The sequence below is a fragment of the Triturus cristatus genome, chromosome 1_1, assembly GCF_964204655.1.
Source record: "Triturus cristatus chromosome 1_1, aTriCri1.1, whole genome shotgun sequence".
NCBI lineage: Eukaryota > Metazoa > Chordata > Amphibia > Caudata > Salamandridae > Triturus > Triturus cristatus.
Window position 1 is genome coordinate 522,308,047 of NC_140579.1, and position 19,087 is coordinate 522,327,133.

Here is a 19,087-nt window from a genome sequence, read left to right on the forward strand (position 1 = left end):
GCTACCCCCCTTTCTTGAAACCCGCGCGCTCCGAGTGACGGAGGGGACCCTAGGGGCGAACGCGCCCGGCCTCCTGGAGCCCTGGTTGGGATACGGGAGGCGAATGGACCCTCATCGGGACTTCCAGGCCACCCAAGCCATCTGGCCCCCCTTATAGGAAAGCATTGTGCGTGACCAGATGGCCGAGGGGAAAGGAGCGACCAGATGGCCGGCAACTGAAAGGACTCCCATCTGCCCGCCCAGAGCCGAGTCATAGCGGTAGGGCTCCCGCCTGAACCAAGGGCTCGGTGGGCTCTCTGCTTCCCAGGGGGGTCGGGGACAGCGGCTGGGCCTCAGGCACGGGGAGGACCGATGGAGCTCTCGGGCCCGGGCGCCCGTGGGGGGGAGGACTGCCCGGGACCTGTGGAGCCCATCCCTGGGCACTTTGCCACGCCGCGGGCCGGAGGAGGGAAGCCCCGTACCCCTGGGAGGATGTTGCCCGGGCATAGCCCATCTGGTCCCCGGCAAAGAACCGCCAGCCCCGGAGGGGTCTTCTGGCACACCCTGCCCCTACTAATCCGGAGGAAGGCTACCCCCCTTTCTTGTAACCCACGCGCTCCGAGTGACGGAGGTGACCCTAGGCGCGGACGCGCCCGACCTCCTGGAGCCCTGACTGGGATCCGGAAGTCAAATGAGCCCTCATCGGGACTTCCAGGCTGGCCCGGCCATCTGGTCGCCCCATTGGAAAGCATTGCGCGCGACCAGATGGCCGAGGGGAGACGTGCGACCAGATGGCCGGGACTGAAAGGACTCCCATCTGTCCAACCCCGAGCCTTCGCGCTAGGGTTCCCGCCTGCCCACGCAGGGCTCCGTGGCTGCAGGGCTCCGTGGCTGCAGGGCTCCGGGGCTGCAGGGCTCCGGGGCTGCAGGGCTCCAGGGCTGCAGGGCTCCGGGGCTGCAGGGCTCCAGGGCTGCAGGGCTCCAGGGCTGCAGGGCTCCGGGGCTGCAAGCCTCCAGGGCTGCAGGGCTCCGGGCCTGCAGGGCTCCAGGGCTCCGGGCTGAAGTGCTCCAGGGCAGCAGGGCTTTGGGGCTGCAGGCCTCGGGGGAGGCTCGTAGACCCAATGCTGGGCCTCAGGCATGGGAGGCCCGGCGGAGCTCCCGGGGCCCGGACGTCCTGGGGACCCATGGAGCCCGTCCTGGGCACTTTGCCTCGCCGTGGGCTGGAGGAGGGAGTACCGGACGCCCCGGGGAAGTGTCGTCCGGGCTTGGCCTATCTGGTCCCCGCCGGAGAACCGCAATCCCCAGGAATGGTGTCCCGGCATACCCTGCCCCTTCTAATCCGGAGGAAGGCTACCCACCTTTCTTGTAACCCATGCGCTCCGAATGACGGAGGGGATTCTAGGCGAGTATGCGCCCGACCTCCTGGAGCCCTGACTGGGATCCGGGAGTCAAATGAGCCCTCATCTGGACTTCCAAGCTGGCCCGGCTATCTGGTCGCCCCATTGGAAAGCATTGCGTGTGACCAGATGGCGGAGGGAAAGGTGCGACCAGATGGCCGGGACCGGAAGAACTCCCAGCTGCCCACACCGAGCCATAGCGGTAGGTCTCCCGCCTGCTCTTGCAGGGCTAAGGGGCTCTGCACCAGGGTCTCTTGCCCCGGGCAGATGGACACTTGGCAGGCATCAGGACGTGGGATCCCAGGCCCTGACCAAAAATCAGGAGGCCCGGGGCCGGTCCCTGCTTCTCAACGCAGCCAGGCCGGGGAGATCGGGGAACCTGCCCAAGCACGAGGGACCCCAGTCCCGGGCACACGGTCCCTCAGGTTGTGCGCTCGTTTTCCACAATTTTTTTCAAAATTCCGCAAAGAGGCATTCCGCAAATTCCGCCCAGCTAGTTTGGGGTAGTGCAGTGGTGTTTGTGTAGTGTAGGGTTTCGTGCTGGGGGTAGTGTTTTAGGGTTTAGGGTAGTGCAGTGGTGTTTGGGTAGTGTAGGGGTAGTGTTGGGGTAGTGTTTTAATGTTTAGGGTAGTGTAGCGGTGTTTGTGTAGTGTAGGGGGTCATGCTGGGGGTAGTATTTTAGGGTTTAGGGTAGTGCAGTGGTGTTTGTGTAGTGTAGCGAGTAGTGTTTTAGGGTTATGTGTAGTGCAGAGGTGTTTGTGTAGTGTAGGGGGTCGTGCTGGGGTAGTGTTTTAGGGTATAGGGAAGTGCAGTGGTGTTTGGGTAGTGTAGGGGGTCGTGCTGAGGGTAATATTTGAGGGTTTAGTGTAGTGCAGTGGTGTTTGTGTAGTGTAGGGTTTCGTGCTGGGTGTAGTGTTTTAGGGTTTAGGGTAGTGCAGTGGTGTTTGGGCAGTGTGGGGGGTAGAGTTGGGTAGTGTTTTAGCATTTAGGGTAGTGCATCGGTATTTGTGTAGTGTAGGGGGGTCATGCTGGGTGTAGTGTGTTAGGGTTTAGGGTAGTGCAGTGGTGTTTGTCTAGTGTATGGGTTAGTGTTTTAGGGTTATGTGTAGTGCAGTGGTGTTTGTGTAGTGTAGGGGGTCATGCTGGGGTAGTGTTTTAGGGTTTAGTGTAGTGCAGTGGTATTTGTGTAGTGTATGGGGTTGTGTTTTAGGGTTTAGGGTAGTGCAGTAGTATTTAGTAGTGTAGGGGGTCGTGCTGAGGGTAGTGTTTTTTGATTTAGGATAGTACAGTTGTGTTTGGGTACTGAAGAGGGGCGTGCTGGGTGTAGTGTTTCAGGGTTTAGGGTAGTTCAGTGGTGTTTGTGTAGTGTAGGGGGTTGTCCTTGGGATAGTGTTTTAGGGTTTAGGGTAGTGCAGTGGTGTTTGTGTAGTGCAGGGGGCATGCTGGGGAAAGTGTCTTAAGTTTTAGGGTTGTGCAGTTGTGTTTGGGTAGTGAAGGTGGTCGTGCTGGTGATAGTGTTTTAGGGTTTAGGGTAGTGCAGTGGTGCTTGTGTAGTTTATGGGGTCATTCTGGGGGGTAGTGTTTAAGGGTTTAGGGTTGTGCAGTGGTGTGTGTATAGTACAGGGGGTAGTGTTTTAGTGTTTAGGGTAGTGCAGTGGTGTTTGTGTAGTCTAGGTGGTCATGCTGAGGTAGTGTGTTAGGGTTTAGGGTAGTGCAGTGGTGTTTGTGTAGTGTAGGGGGTCGTGTTTTAGGGTAGTGCAGTGCGTGTTTGGGTAGTGTAAGGGATCGTGCTCGCGGGAAGTGTTTTTGGGTTTAGGGTATTACAGTTGGTTTTGGGTAGTGAAGGGGTCATGCTGGGGTAGTGTTTTAGTGTTTAGGGTAGTACAGTGGTGTTTGTGTAGTGTAGGGGGCAGTACTTGGGGTAGTGTTTTAGGGTTTAGGGTAGTGCAGTGGTGATTGTGTTGTCTAAGGGTCATGGGGAAAGATTTAGGGTTTTGTGTATTGCAGTGGTGTTTGTGTAGTATAGGGGGTCATGCTGGGGGTAGTGTTTTAGGGTTTTAAGGAAGTGCAGTAGTGTTTGTGTAGTGTAGGGGGTAGTGTTTTACGGTTTAGGGTAGTGCAGTGGTGTTTTTGTAGTGTAGGGGGTCGTGCTGGGGGAAGTGTTTTACGGTTTAGGATAGTGCAGTGGTGTTTGTGTAGTGTAGGGGGTCTCAATTTTGGGTTTAGGTTAGTGCAGTTGTGTTTGGATTGTGAAGGGGGTCATGCTGGGGGTAGTGTTTTAGGGTTTAGGGTAGTACAGAGGTGTTTGTGTAGTGTAGGGGGTTGTCCTGGGGTAGTGTTTTAGTGTTTTGGGTAGTGCAGTGGTGTTTGTGTCGTGTAGGGGGTCATGCTGTTGGTAGTGTTTTAGGGTTTAGGGTAGTGTAGTGATGTTTGTGTAGTGCAGGGTGTAGGAGAGTAGGGTCTGCTTTCTATGTTCACCCCCACTTTTTGCTTTTGCTTTACTGGTTTTCGACTTAGATGTGGCTGTGAGCCTGCTAATCAGACCCACAGCCCTGCTGTTCTCTCTCTAAATTAACACTATGTCCTTTAGGTGCATAACCCAATTGGATAGGATCACCTTATTGGCCCCTGTACAGTGTACCTTAGGTACCCAGGGCATAGGTGTACCCTAGGCCTACCAGGGGCTGCAGCATGTATTATGCCACCCCTGGCCTGGCCTTCCATTATGACACAACTGGCTGATCACTCAGCTGGGGCAAGGTCGTGTAATCACCCCTTGCTAAGGTGTAGTATTCCTATACCTACCTTATATATAGACACATGTGTACCTATCAGCCACTCCTATGGCAGGCCTTAACAATCCTGGAGGCAGAGTGCTTGGTAACATGTGAGATGGTGCTCTAGCATGAGCTGAGCCTGTCTGCAGCTTTCGGAACCATGTCCTTATAGCTGTTCTATGATATAGCCTACCATATACTCTTAAAGTGCCTTATAATCTTAAACGGTTATGGTAACTATGGTTTGGCTTTATCAAAACATGTTGTGTAAGGTGTCTAACACTTTGGAATAATACCCCCATCCCATTTCTGGGGATGAGGATGTTATCCCCCCCCTTCTAGAGGGAGAAGACATGCTGAAACCTACTTACCCGGTTAAAGTTAACCAGAGCCCCAGCATCACAAAATGGATGCTGCTGCCACGACACAAGTCTGACCTCCTGCTGCTGGGTGTGATCCCGGCACGGGAGGCTTGGACAATAGGTTTCCTGGCTTGGGAGGTGCGAGCACCACCCCAGAGAGGCCTTAGTGTATTGGGGCAGGGAGGGATGAAAGAAACGAGACACTGCGTGGGGCACACAAGGTGTCCCATGCATAGTCCAGTTCAAACCGGAGCTGGGGCACTCCAGCCCCAGTCCTGGCGTGAAACTGGACAAAGGGAAGGGGGTGTAACCACCCCCCTCCCAGGTCCCACCCATAAGGCGTGACCTAGCAGGCAACCCAGCCCCCCAGATTAGTATAAGTGTGGTAGCTGGGCCCCAGGAGATTAGATTATCCTGAACCTGCAACTTGAACAGAAACTCTGGACCTTCGACATTCGACGAAAGAAGAAGACTGAAGAATCTCCCTTGTGGACAAGGAGTGGCTACCCTGTGCAAACAGGCACCATCAAGAGACTTACCCTTTGCTTTGCTGAAGTTCTACGAGGGACCGACTGCAGAGCCTGACCAGAGTCTTGACTTCCAGACTTCTCCGACCCTGTTCCACATCCACAGACGTGCTGAGGTCCGTGGAGGCGACGAGAGACGTGGGACCGGCTACCTGGGAAAAGTGGCGAGTATTTTCCAGCGCAGCTTCTGAGGCACCCTCGAAGCTGTGCACTGGGGATTGAGAAGCCCCAACCCCAAGCACCATCTGCACCAAAGAGCAGCCCCCCACACTCCACGAGTCCTGCGTGGGGCCCTTCTGCATTTTCCTGCTTGCCGCGTCTGTCCGGTTGCTTGCCCGTTGGCTAGCGGCCTTTGCGACGACACACCTTTGATTTTCCACTGCTGGTTTGGCTCCTCCAGACTGGCTCCTGCTCCTCTGCAAAAGAGAAGCGCCCCAGACCTTCCTGGTCTGCACCAGAAGCAAGTCCTCCATTCTTCGTGGGTTCCACTTGCCAAGGCTTGGTGAGTCCTAGTTCGACTTCGACGCCGCCGACAGCAAGAGCCTTCGTGGGACAGCTCGCCTCCTGTTCCTGGTTGTCCTCGACATCTCCTGGTACCCGTGGCTGCTGCGACAAGCTTCACCTCTTCACCTGCAATCTCCCGACATCGCCTGGTTCCTTCCTGGTTCCACGTGGTCACTGGCTAGTGACCCTGACTCTGTCCCTTCTGCTTGCAGGTATCCTTCCTTCTTGATCCCGGCCTTGGGATCCACCGGACACTTTTCACTGACTGCCTGTCAGCAACTTTCCTTCAGGCATCCATAGAAGTCCACGACGAAACCCGACGCAAGTTCACACCTATGCACCCGTGGGCTAGGTAACTTGGGTACTTCGGTGCTCACAAGGGTATTGACTATCCTAGGGTCTAGTTTCCGAGTCTCGACTTTCTAGCTATACCTGAAGTGTCCTAAAACTGCTTATTTCAGAACTGTACTATTTCTATCAGTTATACGCATTATGCGTGAGTGTTTCCACTCTGTACCTGAATCCCGTGGGCCTCCCACTTCCTAACCTTGGGTAGTGTAGTGTAGCCCCAGCGATTCCCTAGGCCTAGGCCTATCCTATTTCCGTGACAGTGGTCCTTATACCACTTCTTTAGTACATGGTTTGCGTGGCCCCTAGGGCCTAACTGTATTACTTACCTGTGTGACTTAATGTATGCTTGAATAAGACTGTGTTGTACTTACCTCGAATCTCATAAAGAGTGCTGAGGGTTTGACTAGAATAAATACACTTTATTTTATATATATATCTGTTGTGGTGTCCTTTCATTTGGTATTCAAGGGATTATATATGGTATAACAGCTGGCTTCACATGCCATTCAGAGTTTAGCCTAAGACTGCTCTTGTCCATTTTACCACTAGGATAGCTGGTCTATAAGGTTGACTTTACAATCAATCACCATTAGGGTTGTTTGGACTGATACAAGGTGTACACTAGAATTAGTGACATCATATATCAGGCCAACTTCTCACATTGCTGAGCAGCGGTTGGGATCTGAGCTTGCTGTTGTGATACCATTGTAATCTTGAGATACTAAATTGAAAGATCACACAGATATTGTTTAGGTACATATAACATAGATTATAAATACTTAAGTCCTACTGGACTTAGTTGTTGTAGGTTGAAGGGCCTAGCACACCCTGACTACAACTACTAGAGAGGTTTAGTAGATACAACTAATGTAGGTAGGTGCACACACCACACCCTCACTAGATCATGTCTCTGGGAGGAGATCTAGTAGATTCTCTCTCAGGAGGGGCAGGTCTTAGAAAGATCCCCTCTAGATATGATACCCTAACTTTTCAGGAGATGAGACAATTGTGTACCTCCAGAAAGTTAAAACAGGGTGCAAACCCTACCCTCCTTCAGCTAGTAGAGATCCTAGAGGAATATGATGCTCTTAGGGCCTCCCAGGCTGGTACCCTAGGTACAGGTGAGGGTCTACCCGCTACAGATGAGTCAGATGGGACTTCAGATGAGGAGGTAGACAGCCAGGTCAAAGTTAGAAGACTTAGCCAGGTTAACTTAAGCTTACATGGGAGTCTGCATGGGGTCCCCCCATTCAGTCCCCCAAGTGGGCTTAACCAGAGAAACATGAGAGACAGATCCCCTTCAAGGGAATCCATCCACTCCCATGTCTCTAGCATCTCTAATGCCTCTTCTCACAGGGGAATGCCTTCCACCCAGAGAAAAGAGCATGAAGCCAGAATGAGGGAAGCTAATCTAAGGATTGAGAGGGAAGAACTTGCCCTTGCCAAGGAGAAGCTTGCTCTGGCTAGAGAGCAAAAGTTAAGTGGGTTAGAACCCACTGGTGGCAGCAATATCCCTAAGGATAGAGACAGGACCTATGATAATAGAAACCTGAGCAACATTGTCCCTCCCTACAGGTGTGGGGATGACATCCACAAATGGATAACTGCTTTGGAGAGAGCTTGCAAAGTACAGCAGGTACCCCAAAGTCAGTGGGCAGCTATCTTTTGGCTCTCCTTCTCTGAGAAAGGTAGAGACAAGCTCCTCACAGTTAGTGATGAGGATGCAGACAATTACACTGTCCTGAAGAGTGCTCTAATTGATGGGTTTGGCCTAACCACTGAACAATACAGGTTGTTGTTCAGGGATACCCAAAAGACACAGACTCAGGACTGGACTGACTTTGTAGATTGTGCCACTAAGGCTCTGGAAGGCTGGCTAGTGGGAAGTAAGGTTAAGGACTATACAGGATTGTATAATTTGATCATGAGAGAGCAAATCCTTAACAACTGTCAAAACCAGCTACTGCATCAACACCTGATTGATTCTGATCTGACTTCTCCCCAAGAATTGGGAAAGAAGGCAGATAGATGGGTCAGGACTAGAGTTAAGCAGAAAAACCAGAACCAGGGCGGTGATCAGAAAAAGGCAGACCAGAAGGGTAATGATCAGAAACAAAAAGACCAGAAGTCTTCACCAGGCCCCCAAAAAACCTGAGGGGGAGGGTGGTCCCAAAAAGGATAAAAAGAAAGATGGCCAAAAGAAACCATGGTGCAACTATTGTAAGTCCAACTCACATTGGTTTAGTGAGTGCACCAAAAAAGATAAGCCCCCAGCCACCATTGCCCCTAAGGCAACTGTACCCCCTAGTTCAGCTGTAAATGGTGCAAATACGAAATAGCTGTAAATGGTGGTTCCCAGCAAAAGGGTGTAGTAGGGTTAACCCTGGGAACTGAGGAGGATTCTGGCCTAGTCAGAATACCTACTCAGGCTGTTCTGATCTGTGATGGGGACATAGCTTTGTCCTCTACTATAGGCCCCAGTAACCTGGGCAAGTACAGACAGACTCCTTTTATCAACCAAAGAATGGCTCAGGCCTACAGGGACACTGGGGCTAGTGTCACAATGGTGACACCTGCCTTTGTGGACCCTGGACAGATCATGCTAGGTGAGAATTACCTAGTGACCAACGCTAGCAATGCCACTACTTCCCATAGTGTGGCAATTGTTAACTTCTCCTGGGGAGGGGTAACTGGCCTCAAGAAAGTTGTTGTTAGTTCAGACCTTCCTGTGGAGTGTTTACTGGGCAATGATCTTGAAACTTCAGTTTGGTCTGCAGTGGAGTATAGGACCCATGCAGAAATACTGGGGATAGATGCACATGTCCTTGCTGTGACCAGGTCACAGGCCAAAAAGTGCACCACTGAACAAGTGCTGGATCCTGGAACTATGGACCAGTCACAAACCAAGAGAAAGAGCAGTAGGGTAAAGGCTGTGCCTTCCCCCCTGCCGCAGGTAGTGGATCAGCCCTCACAGGAGGAGGATTCTGAGAGCCCTGAAGGAACTGTCCTAGAAGAACTTGAACCTGATCAGGTTGAGTTTCTTGGGACAGGGGGACCTTCAAGGGCAGATCTGAGGCAGGCACAATTGGACTGCCCCTCTCTTGAACCCCTCAGACAGCAGGCTGATGCTGAGGCTGCAGGGAATGCTCAAGGTACCCATAGAGTCTATTGGGATGAAGGGCTGCTGTATTCAGAGGCTAAAGACCCCAAGCCTGGTGCATCCAGGAGGTTGGTCATACCAGTGAAGTTCAGAGGCTTCCTTCTTACCTTGGCCCATGATATTCCCCTTGCAGGACACTTAGGCCAGAACAAGACTTGGGACAGGCTTGTCCCTCACTTTCACTGGCCTCATATGTCAGAAGATACCAAGGAGTTTTGTCGCTCCTGTGTCACCTGCCAAGCCAGTGGCAAATCAGGTGGCACCACAAAGGCCGCCCTTATACCACTACCTGTGGTGGGGGTTCCCTTTGAAAGAGTGGGCATAGATATTGTAGGACCAATGGACCCACAAACAGCATCTGGGCACAGATTCATACTGGTGATAGTGTACCATGCCACCAGGTATCCAGAAGCTATTCCCCTGAGGACCACAACAGCTCCTGTTGTGGCAAGGGCCCTACTTGGAGTATTCTCCAGAGTGGGCTTTCCAAAGGAGGTCATTTCTGACAGAGGTGCCAACTTCATGTCAGGATATTTGACTGCAATGTGGAAGGAGTGTGGTGTGAACTACAAGTTCACCACACCCTATCACCCACAGTGCAATGGGCTTGTGGAGAGATTCAACATGACCCTAAAGGGAATGATAAAAGGGTTACCAGACAAGCTGAGGCGAAGATGGGACATCCTTTTACCCTGCCTTCTGTTTGCTTACAGAGAGGTCCCACAAAAGGGGGTTGGCTACAGCCCTTTTGAGCTTTTGTTTGGGCATCCTGTAAGAGGACCTCTATGTTTAGTAAGGGAAGGATGGGAGAGACCTCTCAGACAACCCAAACTTGATATAGTGGATTATGTACTTGGTCTCCACTCCAGGATGGCAGAGTATATGAAGAAGGCTTCTAAAAACCTTGAGGCAAGCCAAGAACTCCAAAAAGCTTGGCATGACCAAAAGGCTGTGCTGACTGTTTACCAGCCAGGGCAGAAAGTGTGGGTGTTGGAGCCAGTGGCCCCAGCAGCACTCCAAGACAAATGGTCTGGACCCCACACTATTGTTGAACAAAAGGGAGAAGTCACCTACTTGGTGGACCTTGGGACTCCCAGTAGCCCCCACAGGGTGCTTCATGTCAACAGATTGAAGGCATTGGTTGACAGGGCAGACATGGGCTTACTCATGGCTACAGATGAGGGGCAGGAGGAAGAGAGTGACCCTCTCCCAGACCTGTTGACTCAGAACCCTGATGATGGCTCAGTTGATGGTGTGGTCTTTTCTGACAGCCTCACTGTCCATCAGCAACAGGACTGCAGACAAGTTCTGCATTCCTACAGACATATGTTCTCTCTGACCCCAAGTCAGACAAACTGGTGCACCCATGAGGTGGACACTGGTGACAGTCTGCCTGTGAAGAGTAAAATCTACAGGCAACCTGACCATGTCAGGGACCGTATAAAAGTTGAGGTACAAAAGATGTTGGAGCTGGGAGTCATTGAACCTTCAGAGAGCCCCTGGGCTAGTCCTGTAGTTCTTGTGCCAAAACCTCACACCCAAGATGGTAAGAGAGAGATGAGGTTTTGCGTGGACTACAGAGGTCTCAATGCTGTCACTAGGACAGATGCCCACCCAATACCCAGGGCAGATGAGCTCATTGACAGACTGGCAGCTACTAAGTTTTTGAGCACAATTGACCTGACAGCAGGCTACTGGCAAATCAGACTAGCTGAGAATGCAAAGGCCAAAACTGCTTTCTCGACACCAGGAGGACATTATCAATTTGTGGTAATGCCCTTTGGTTTGAAGAATGCACCTGCCACTTTCCAAAGGTTGGTGAATCAAGTCCTTACTGGGTTGGATGACTACTGTGCAGCTTATCTTGATGATATTGCTGTCTTTAGCTCCACCTGTGAGGATCACCTGGTCCACCTGAGGAATGTTTTAGAGGCCCTGCAAAAGGCAGGCCTCACTATCAAGGCCACTAAGTGCCAGATAGGGCAGAGCAAGGTTGTGTACCTGGGCCACCTAGTTGGTGGGGGTCAGGTTCAACCACTGGAGAGCAAGATCCAGACCATAAAGGACTGGACTCCTCCAACTACCCAGACTCAGGTCAGAGCTTTCTTGGGCCTGACTGGGTACTACAGAAAGTTTGTTCAGAACTATGGGTCCATTGTGACACCACTTAATGACTTGACCTCCAAGAAAATGCCAAAGAAAGTTCAGTGGACAGTAAGCTGTCAAAAAGCATTTGATGACCTGAAGCAGGCCATGTGCAGTGCACCTATTCTGAAAAGTCCAGACTACTCCAAAGAGTTTATTGTCCAGACAGATGCTTCTGAGTTGGGTGTGGGAGCAGTTCTTTCACAACTTAATATAGATGGTCAAGACCAGCCCATTGATTTTGTAAGTAGAAGGCTGACCCCTAGAGAGAAACGTTGGTCAGCTATTGAGAGGGAGGCCTTTGCTGTGGTTTGGGCCCTGACGAAGCTGAGGCCATACTTGTTTGGCACTCACTTCAAGATTCAGACAGACCATAAGCCCCTCTTGTGGCTAAATCAGATGAAGGGTGAAAATCCCAAACTTCTTAGGTGGTCCATTTCCCTACAGGGGATGGACTTCACAGTGGAACATAGACCTAGGACTGACCATGCCAATGCAGATGGACTCTCCAGATATTTCCACTTAGAACATGAAGACTCAACTGGTCAAGGTTAGTGTAATGTCCCTAAGTTTGGGGGGGGGGGTGTTGTGTAGGAGAGTAGGGTCTGCTTTCTATGTTCACCCCCACTTTTTGCTTTTGCTTTACTGGTTTTCGACTTAGATGTGGCTGTGTGCCTGCTAATCAGACCCACAGCCCTGCTGTTCTCTCTCTAAATTAACACTATGTACTTTAGGTGCATAACCCAATTGGATAGGATCACCTTATTGGCCCCTGTACAGTGTACCTTAGGTACCCAGGGCATAGGTGTACCCTAGGCCTACCAGGGGCTGCAGTATGTATTATGCCACCCCTGGCCTGGCCTTCCATTATGACACAACTGGCTGATCACTCAGCTGGGGCAAGGTCGTGTAATCACCCCTTGCTAAGGTGTAGTATTCCTATACCTACCTTATATATAGACACATGTGTACCTATCAGCCACTCCTATGGCAGGCCTTAACAATCCTGGAGGCAGAGTGGTTGGTAACATGTGAGATGGTGCTCTAACATGAGCTGAGCCTGTCTGCAGCTTTCGGAACCATGTCCTTATAGCTGTTCTATGATATAGCCTACCATATACACTTAAAGTGCATTATAATCTTAAACGATTATGGTAACTATGGTTTGGCTTTATCAAAACATGTCGTGTAAGGTGTCCAACACTTTAGAATAATACCCCCATCCCATTTCTGGGGATTAGGATGTTATCCCTCCCTTCTAGAGGGAGAAGACATGTTGAAACCTACTTACCCGGTTAAAGTTAACTAGAGCCCCAGCATCACAAAATGGATGCTGCTGCCACGACACAAGTCTGACCTCCTGCTGCTGGGAGTGATCCCGGCACGGGAGGCTTGGACAATAGGTTTCCTGCCTTGGGAGGTGCGAGCAGCACCCCAGATAGGCCTTAGTGTATTGGGGCAGGGAGGGATGAAAGAAACGAGACACTGCCTGGGGCACACAAGGTGTCCCATGCATAGTCCAGTTCAAACCGGTGCTAGGGCACTCCAGCCCCAGTCCTGGCGTGAAACTGGACAAAGGGAAGAGGGTGTAACCACCCCCCTTCCAGGTCCCACCCATAAGGCGTGACCTAGCAGGCAACCCAGCCCCCCAGATTAGTATAAGTGTGGTAGCTGGGCCCCAGGAGATTAGATTATCCTGAACCTGCAACTTGAACAGAAACTCTGGACCTTCGACATTCAACGAAAGAAGAAGACTGAAGAATCTCCCTTGTGGCCAAGGAGTGGCTACCCTGTGCAAACAGGCACCATCAAGAGACTTACCCTTTGCTTTGCTGAAGTTCTACGAGGGACCGACTGCAGAGCCTGACCAGAGTCTTGACTTCCAGACTTCTCCGACCCTGTTCCACATCCACAGACGTGCTGAGGTCCGTGGAGGCGACGAGAGACGTGGGACCGGCTACCTGGGAAAAGTGGCGAGTATTTTCCAGCGCAGCTTCTGAGGCACCCTCGAAGCTGTGCACTGGGGATTGAGAAGCCCCAACCCCAAGCACCATCTGCACCAAAGAGCAGCCCCCCACACTCCACGAGTCCTGCGTGGGGCCCTTCTGCATTTTCCTGCTTGCCACGTCTGTCCAGTTGCTTGCCCGTTGGCTAGCGGCCTTTGCGACGACACACCTTTGATTTTCCACTGCTGGTTTGGCTCTTCCAGACTGGCTCCTGCTCCTCTGCAAAAGAGAAGCGCCCCAGACCTTCCTGGTCTGCACCAGAAGCAAGTCCTCCATTCTTCGTGGGTTCCGCTTGCCAAGGCTTGGTGAGTCCTAGTTCGACTTCGACGCTGCCGACAGCAAGAGGATTCGTGGGACAGCTCGCTTCCTGGTCCTGGTCATCCTCGACGTCTCCTGGTACCCGTGGCTGCTGCGACAAGCTTCACCTCTTCACCTGCAATCTCCCGACATCGCCTGGTTCCTTCCTGGTTCCACGTGGTCACTGGCTAGTGACCCTGACTCTGTCCCTTCTGCTTGCAGGTATCCTTCCTTCTTGATCCCGGCCTTGGGATCCACCAGACACTCTTCACTGACTGCCTGTCAGCAACTTTCCTTCAGGCATCCATAGAAGTCCACGACGAAACCCGACGCAAGTTCACACCTATGCACCCGCAGCCCGTGGGCTAGGTAACTTGGGTACTTCGGTGCTCACAATGGTATTGACTATCCTAGGGTCTAGTTTCCGAGTCTCGACTTTCTAGCTATACCAGAAGTGTCCTAAAACTGCTTATTTCAGAACTGTACTATTTCTATCGATTATACGCATTACGCGTGAGTGTTTCCACTCTGCACCTGAATCCCGTGGGCCTCCCACTTCCTAACCTTGGGTAGTGTAGTGTAGCCCCAGCGATTCCCTAGGCCTAGGCCTATCCTATTTCCGTGACAGTGGTCCTTATACCACTTCTTTAGTATATGGTTTGCGTGGCCCCTAGGGCCTAACTGTATTACTTACCTGTGTGACTTAATGTATGCTTGAATAAGACTGTGTTGAACTTACCTCGAATCTCATAAAGAGTGCTGAGGGTTTGACTAGAATAAATACACTTTATTTTAAATATATATCTGTTGTGGTGTCCTTTCATTTGGTATTCAAGGGATTATATATGGTATAACAGCTGGCTTCACATGCCATTCAGAGTTTAGCCTAAGACTGCTCTTGTCCATGCTACCACTAGGATAGCTGGTCTATAAGGTTGACTTTACAATCAATCACCATAAGGGTTGTTTGGACTGATACAAGGTGTACACTAGAATTAGTGACATCATATATCAGGCCAACTTCTCACATTGCTGAGCAGCGGTTGGGATCTGAGCTTGCTGTTGTGATACCATTGTAATCTTGAGATACTAAATTGAAAGATCACACAGATATTGTTTAGGTACATATAACATAGATTATAAATACTTAAGTCCTACTGGACTTAGTTGTTGTAGGTTGAAGGGCCTAGCACACCCTGACTACAACTACTAGAGAGGTTTAGTAGATACAACTAATGTAGGTAGGTGCACACACCACACCCTCACTAGATCATGTCTCTGGGAGGAGATCTAGTAGATTCTCTCTCAGGAGGGGCAGGTCTTAGAAAGATCCCCTCTAGATATGATACCCTAAATTTTCAGGAGATGAGACAATTGTGTACCTCCAGAAAGTTAAAACAGGGTGCAAACCCACCCTCCTTCAGCTAGTAGAGATCCTAGAGGAATATGATGCTCTTAGGGCCTCCCAGGCTGGTACCCTAGGTACAGGTGATGGTCTACCCGCTACAGATGAGTCAGATGGGACTTCAGATGAGGAGGTAGACAGCCAGGTCAAAGTTAGAAGACTTAGCCAGGCTAACTTAAGCATACATGGGAGTCTGCATGGGGTCCCCCCATTCAGACCCCCAAGTGGGCTTAACCAGAGAAACAGGAGAGACAGATCCCCTTCAAGGGAATCCATCCACTCCCATGTCTCTAGCATCTCTAATGCCTCTTCTCACAGGGGAATGACTTCCCCCCAGAGAAAAGAGCATGAAGCCAGAATGAGGGAAGCTAATCTAAGGATTGAGAGGGAAGAACTTGCCCTTGCCAAGGAGAAGCTTGCTCTGGCTAGAGAGCAAACGTTAAGTGGGTTAGAACCCACTGGTGGCAGCAATATCCCTAAGGATAGAGACAGGACCTATGATAATAGAAACCTGAGGAAGATTGTCCCTCCCTACAAGTGTGGGGATGACATCCACAAATGGATAACTGCTTTGGAGAGAGCTTGTAAAGTACAGCAGGTACCCCAAAGTCAGTGGGCAGCTATCTTGTGGCTCTCCTTCTCTGAGAAAGGTAGAGACAAGCTCCTCACAGTTAGTGATGAGGATGCAGACAATTACACTGTCCTGAAGAGTGCTCTAAGTGATGGGTTTGGCCTAACCACTGAACAATACAGGTTGTTGTTCAGGGATACCCAAAAGACACAGACTCAGGACTGAACTGACTTTGTAGATTGTGCCACTAAGGCTCTGGAAGGCTGGCTAGTGGGAAGTAAGGTTAAGGACTATACAGGATTGTATAATTTGATAATGAGAGAGCAAATCCTTAACAACTGTCAAAACCAGCTACTGCATCAACACCTGATTGATTCTGATCTGACTTCTCCCCAAGAATTGGGAAAGAAGGCAGATAGATGGGTCAGGACTAGAGTTAAGCAGAAAAACCAGAACCAGGGCGGTGATCAGAAAAAGGCAGACCAGAAGGGTAATGATCAGAAACATAAAGACCAGAAGTCTTCACCAGGCCCCCAAAAGGCTCAGGGGGGGGGGGGGTGGTCCCAAAAAGGATAAAAAGAAAGATGGCCAAAAGAAACCATGGTGCAACTATTGTAAGTCCAACTCACATTGGTTTAGTGAGTGCACCAAAAAGGATAAGCCCCCAGCCACCATTGCCCCTAAGGCAACTGTACCCCCTAGTTCAGCTGTAAGTGGTGGTTCCCAGCAAAAGGGTGTAGTAGGGTTAACCCTGGGAACTGAGGAGGATTCTGGCCTAGTCAGAATACCTACTCAGGCTGTTCTGATCTGTGATGGGGACATAGCTTTGTCCTCTACTATAGGCCCCAGTAACCTGGGCAAGTACAGACAGACTCCTTTTATCAACCAAAGAATGGCTCAGGCCTACAGGGACACTGGGGCTAGTGTCACAATGGTGACACCTGCCTTTGTGGACCCTGGACAGATCATGCTAGGTGAGAATTACCTAGTGACCAACGCTAGCAATGCCACTACTTCCCATAGTGTGGCAATTGTTAACTTCTCCTGGGGAGGGGTAACTGGCCTCAAGAAAGTTGTTGTTAGTTCAGACCTTCCTGTGGAGTGTTTACTGGGCAATGATCTTGAAACTTAAGTTTGATCTGAAGTGGAGTATAGGACCCATGCAGAAATGCTGGGGATAGATGCACATGTCCTTGCTGTGACCAGGTCACAGGCCAAAAAGTGCACCACTGAACAAGTGCTGGATCCTGGAACTATGGACCAGTCACAAACCAAGAGAAAGAGCAGTAGGGTAAAGGCTGTGCCTTCCCCCCTGCCTCAGGTAGTGGATCAGCCCTCACAGGAGGATGATTCTGAGAGCCCTGAAGGAGCTGTCCTAGAAGAACTTGAACCTAATCAGGTTGAGTTTCTTGGGACAGGGGGACCTTCAAGGGCAGATCTGAGGCAGGCATAATTGGACTGCCCCTCTCTTGAACCCCTCAGACAGCAGGCTGCTGCTGAGGCTGCAGGGAATGCTCAAGGTACCCATAGAGTGTATTGGGATGAAGGGCTGCTGTATTCAGAGGCTAGAGACCCCAAGCCTGGTGCATCCAGGAGGTTGGTCATACCACTGAAGTTCAGAGGCTTCCTTCTTACCTTGGCCCATGATATTCCCATTGCAGGACACTTAGGCCAGAACAAGACTTGGGACAGGCTTGTCCCTCACTTTCACTGGCCTCATATGTCAGAAGATACCAAGGAGTTTTGTCACTCCTGTGTCACCTGCCAAGCCAGTGGCAAATCAGGTGGCACCACAAAGGCCCCCCTTTTACCACTACCTGTGGTGGGGGTTCCCTTTGAAAGAGTGGGCATAGATATTGTAGGACCAATGGACCCACAAACAGCATCTGGGCACAGATTCATACTGGTGATAGTGGACCATGCCATCAGGTATCCTGAAGCTATTCCCCTGAGGACCACAACAGCTTCTGTTGTGGCAAGGGCCCTACTTGGAGTATTCTCCAGAGTGGGCTTTCCAAAGGAGGTCATTTCTGACAGAGGTGCCAACTTCATGTCAGGATATTTGACTGCAATGTGGAAGGAGTGTGGTGTGAACTACAAGTTCACCACACCCTATCACCCACAGTGCAATGGGCTTGTGGAGAGATTCAACAAGACCCTAAAGGGAATGATAAAAGGGTTACCAGACAAGCTTAGGCGGAGATGGGACATCCTTTTACCCTGCCTTCTGTTTGCTTACAGAGAGGTCCCACAAAAGGGGGTTGGCTACAGCCCTTTTGAGCTTTTGTTTGGGCATCCTGTAAGAGGACCCCTATGTTTAGTAAGGGAAGGATGGGAGAGACCTCTCAGACAACCCAAACTTGATATAGTGGATTATGTACTTGGTCTCCGCTCCAGGATGGCAGAGTATATGAAGAAGGCTTCTAAAAACTTTGAGGCAAGCCAAGAACTCCAAAAAGCTTGGCATGACCAAATGGCTGTGCTGACTGTTTACCAGCCAGGGCAGAAAGTGTGGGTGTTGGAGCCAGTGGCCCCAGCAGCACTCCAAGACAAATGGTCTGGACCCCACACTATTGTTGAACAAAAGGGAGAAGTCACCTACTTGGTGGACCTTGGGACTCCCAGAAGCCCCCACAGGGTGCTTCATGTCAACAGATTGAAGGCATATGTTGACAGGGCAGACATGGGCTTACTCATTTATTTTTATTTAGGAAATTTGTTGAGCGCACGAATACCCGAGGGTGTCTCGGCGCTGAGTGTCCACTATGCTGATCCATGAGTAGTTATTGTTTAAACAGCCAGGTCTTTATCTGTTTACGGAAAGAAAGAAGGGAGATACCGGTTTTGATGTGGCTTGGAAGACTGTTCCATAGTTTGATAGTGGTCACTATAAAGGACCTGTCTCCCCAGGAGACCTTCTTAGTCCTGGGAACCTGCATAAGACCGGCAGTAGAAGATCGGAGGGATCTGACAGGATTATAGGGGCAGAGTGCGTCCTTTAAAAAGGCAGGACCTTGAGAGTGAATTGCCTTATACGCAATGCAAAGTGCTTTACATTTGGTTCTTTTCTTCCCTGGCAACCAATGAAGCTGTTCAATAGTGCCAGAGATGGAAGTATACTTGGGGGTAGCCGTGATCAATCTGGCCGCAGCATTCTGCACCAACTGTAGCTTTTTTTAATCTCCTTCCTGAGCATTGACCAGAAGCGCATTACAATAGTCTATGCGAGATATAACTAATGCACTGACCAACGTTCTGGCCATGCTCATAGGAAGGTAGGGTAGGAGTTTTTTGATCATTCTCATGGTGTAAAATGAGGATGATACTATCGCATTAACATGGTGCATAAGAGTGAGTTTAGTATCCAGTAAAACTCCCAAATTTCTTGCCTTAGTCACTGGGGAAGGGGGTGGTCCCAGAGCGGCCGGCCACCAAGTAGGTGACCAAGCTGGGGAGAGATTGCCAAACACCATCCCCTCCGTTTTGTCGGAGTTAAGCTTCAAGCAATTTGTGGACATCCAATCACTTATTGCTAACATTCCCTGATTAAAATTGGACGCCACTTCATCTCCATTTTTATTAATGGCTAAGACAATCCGGGTGTCA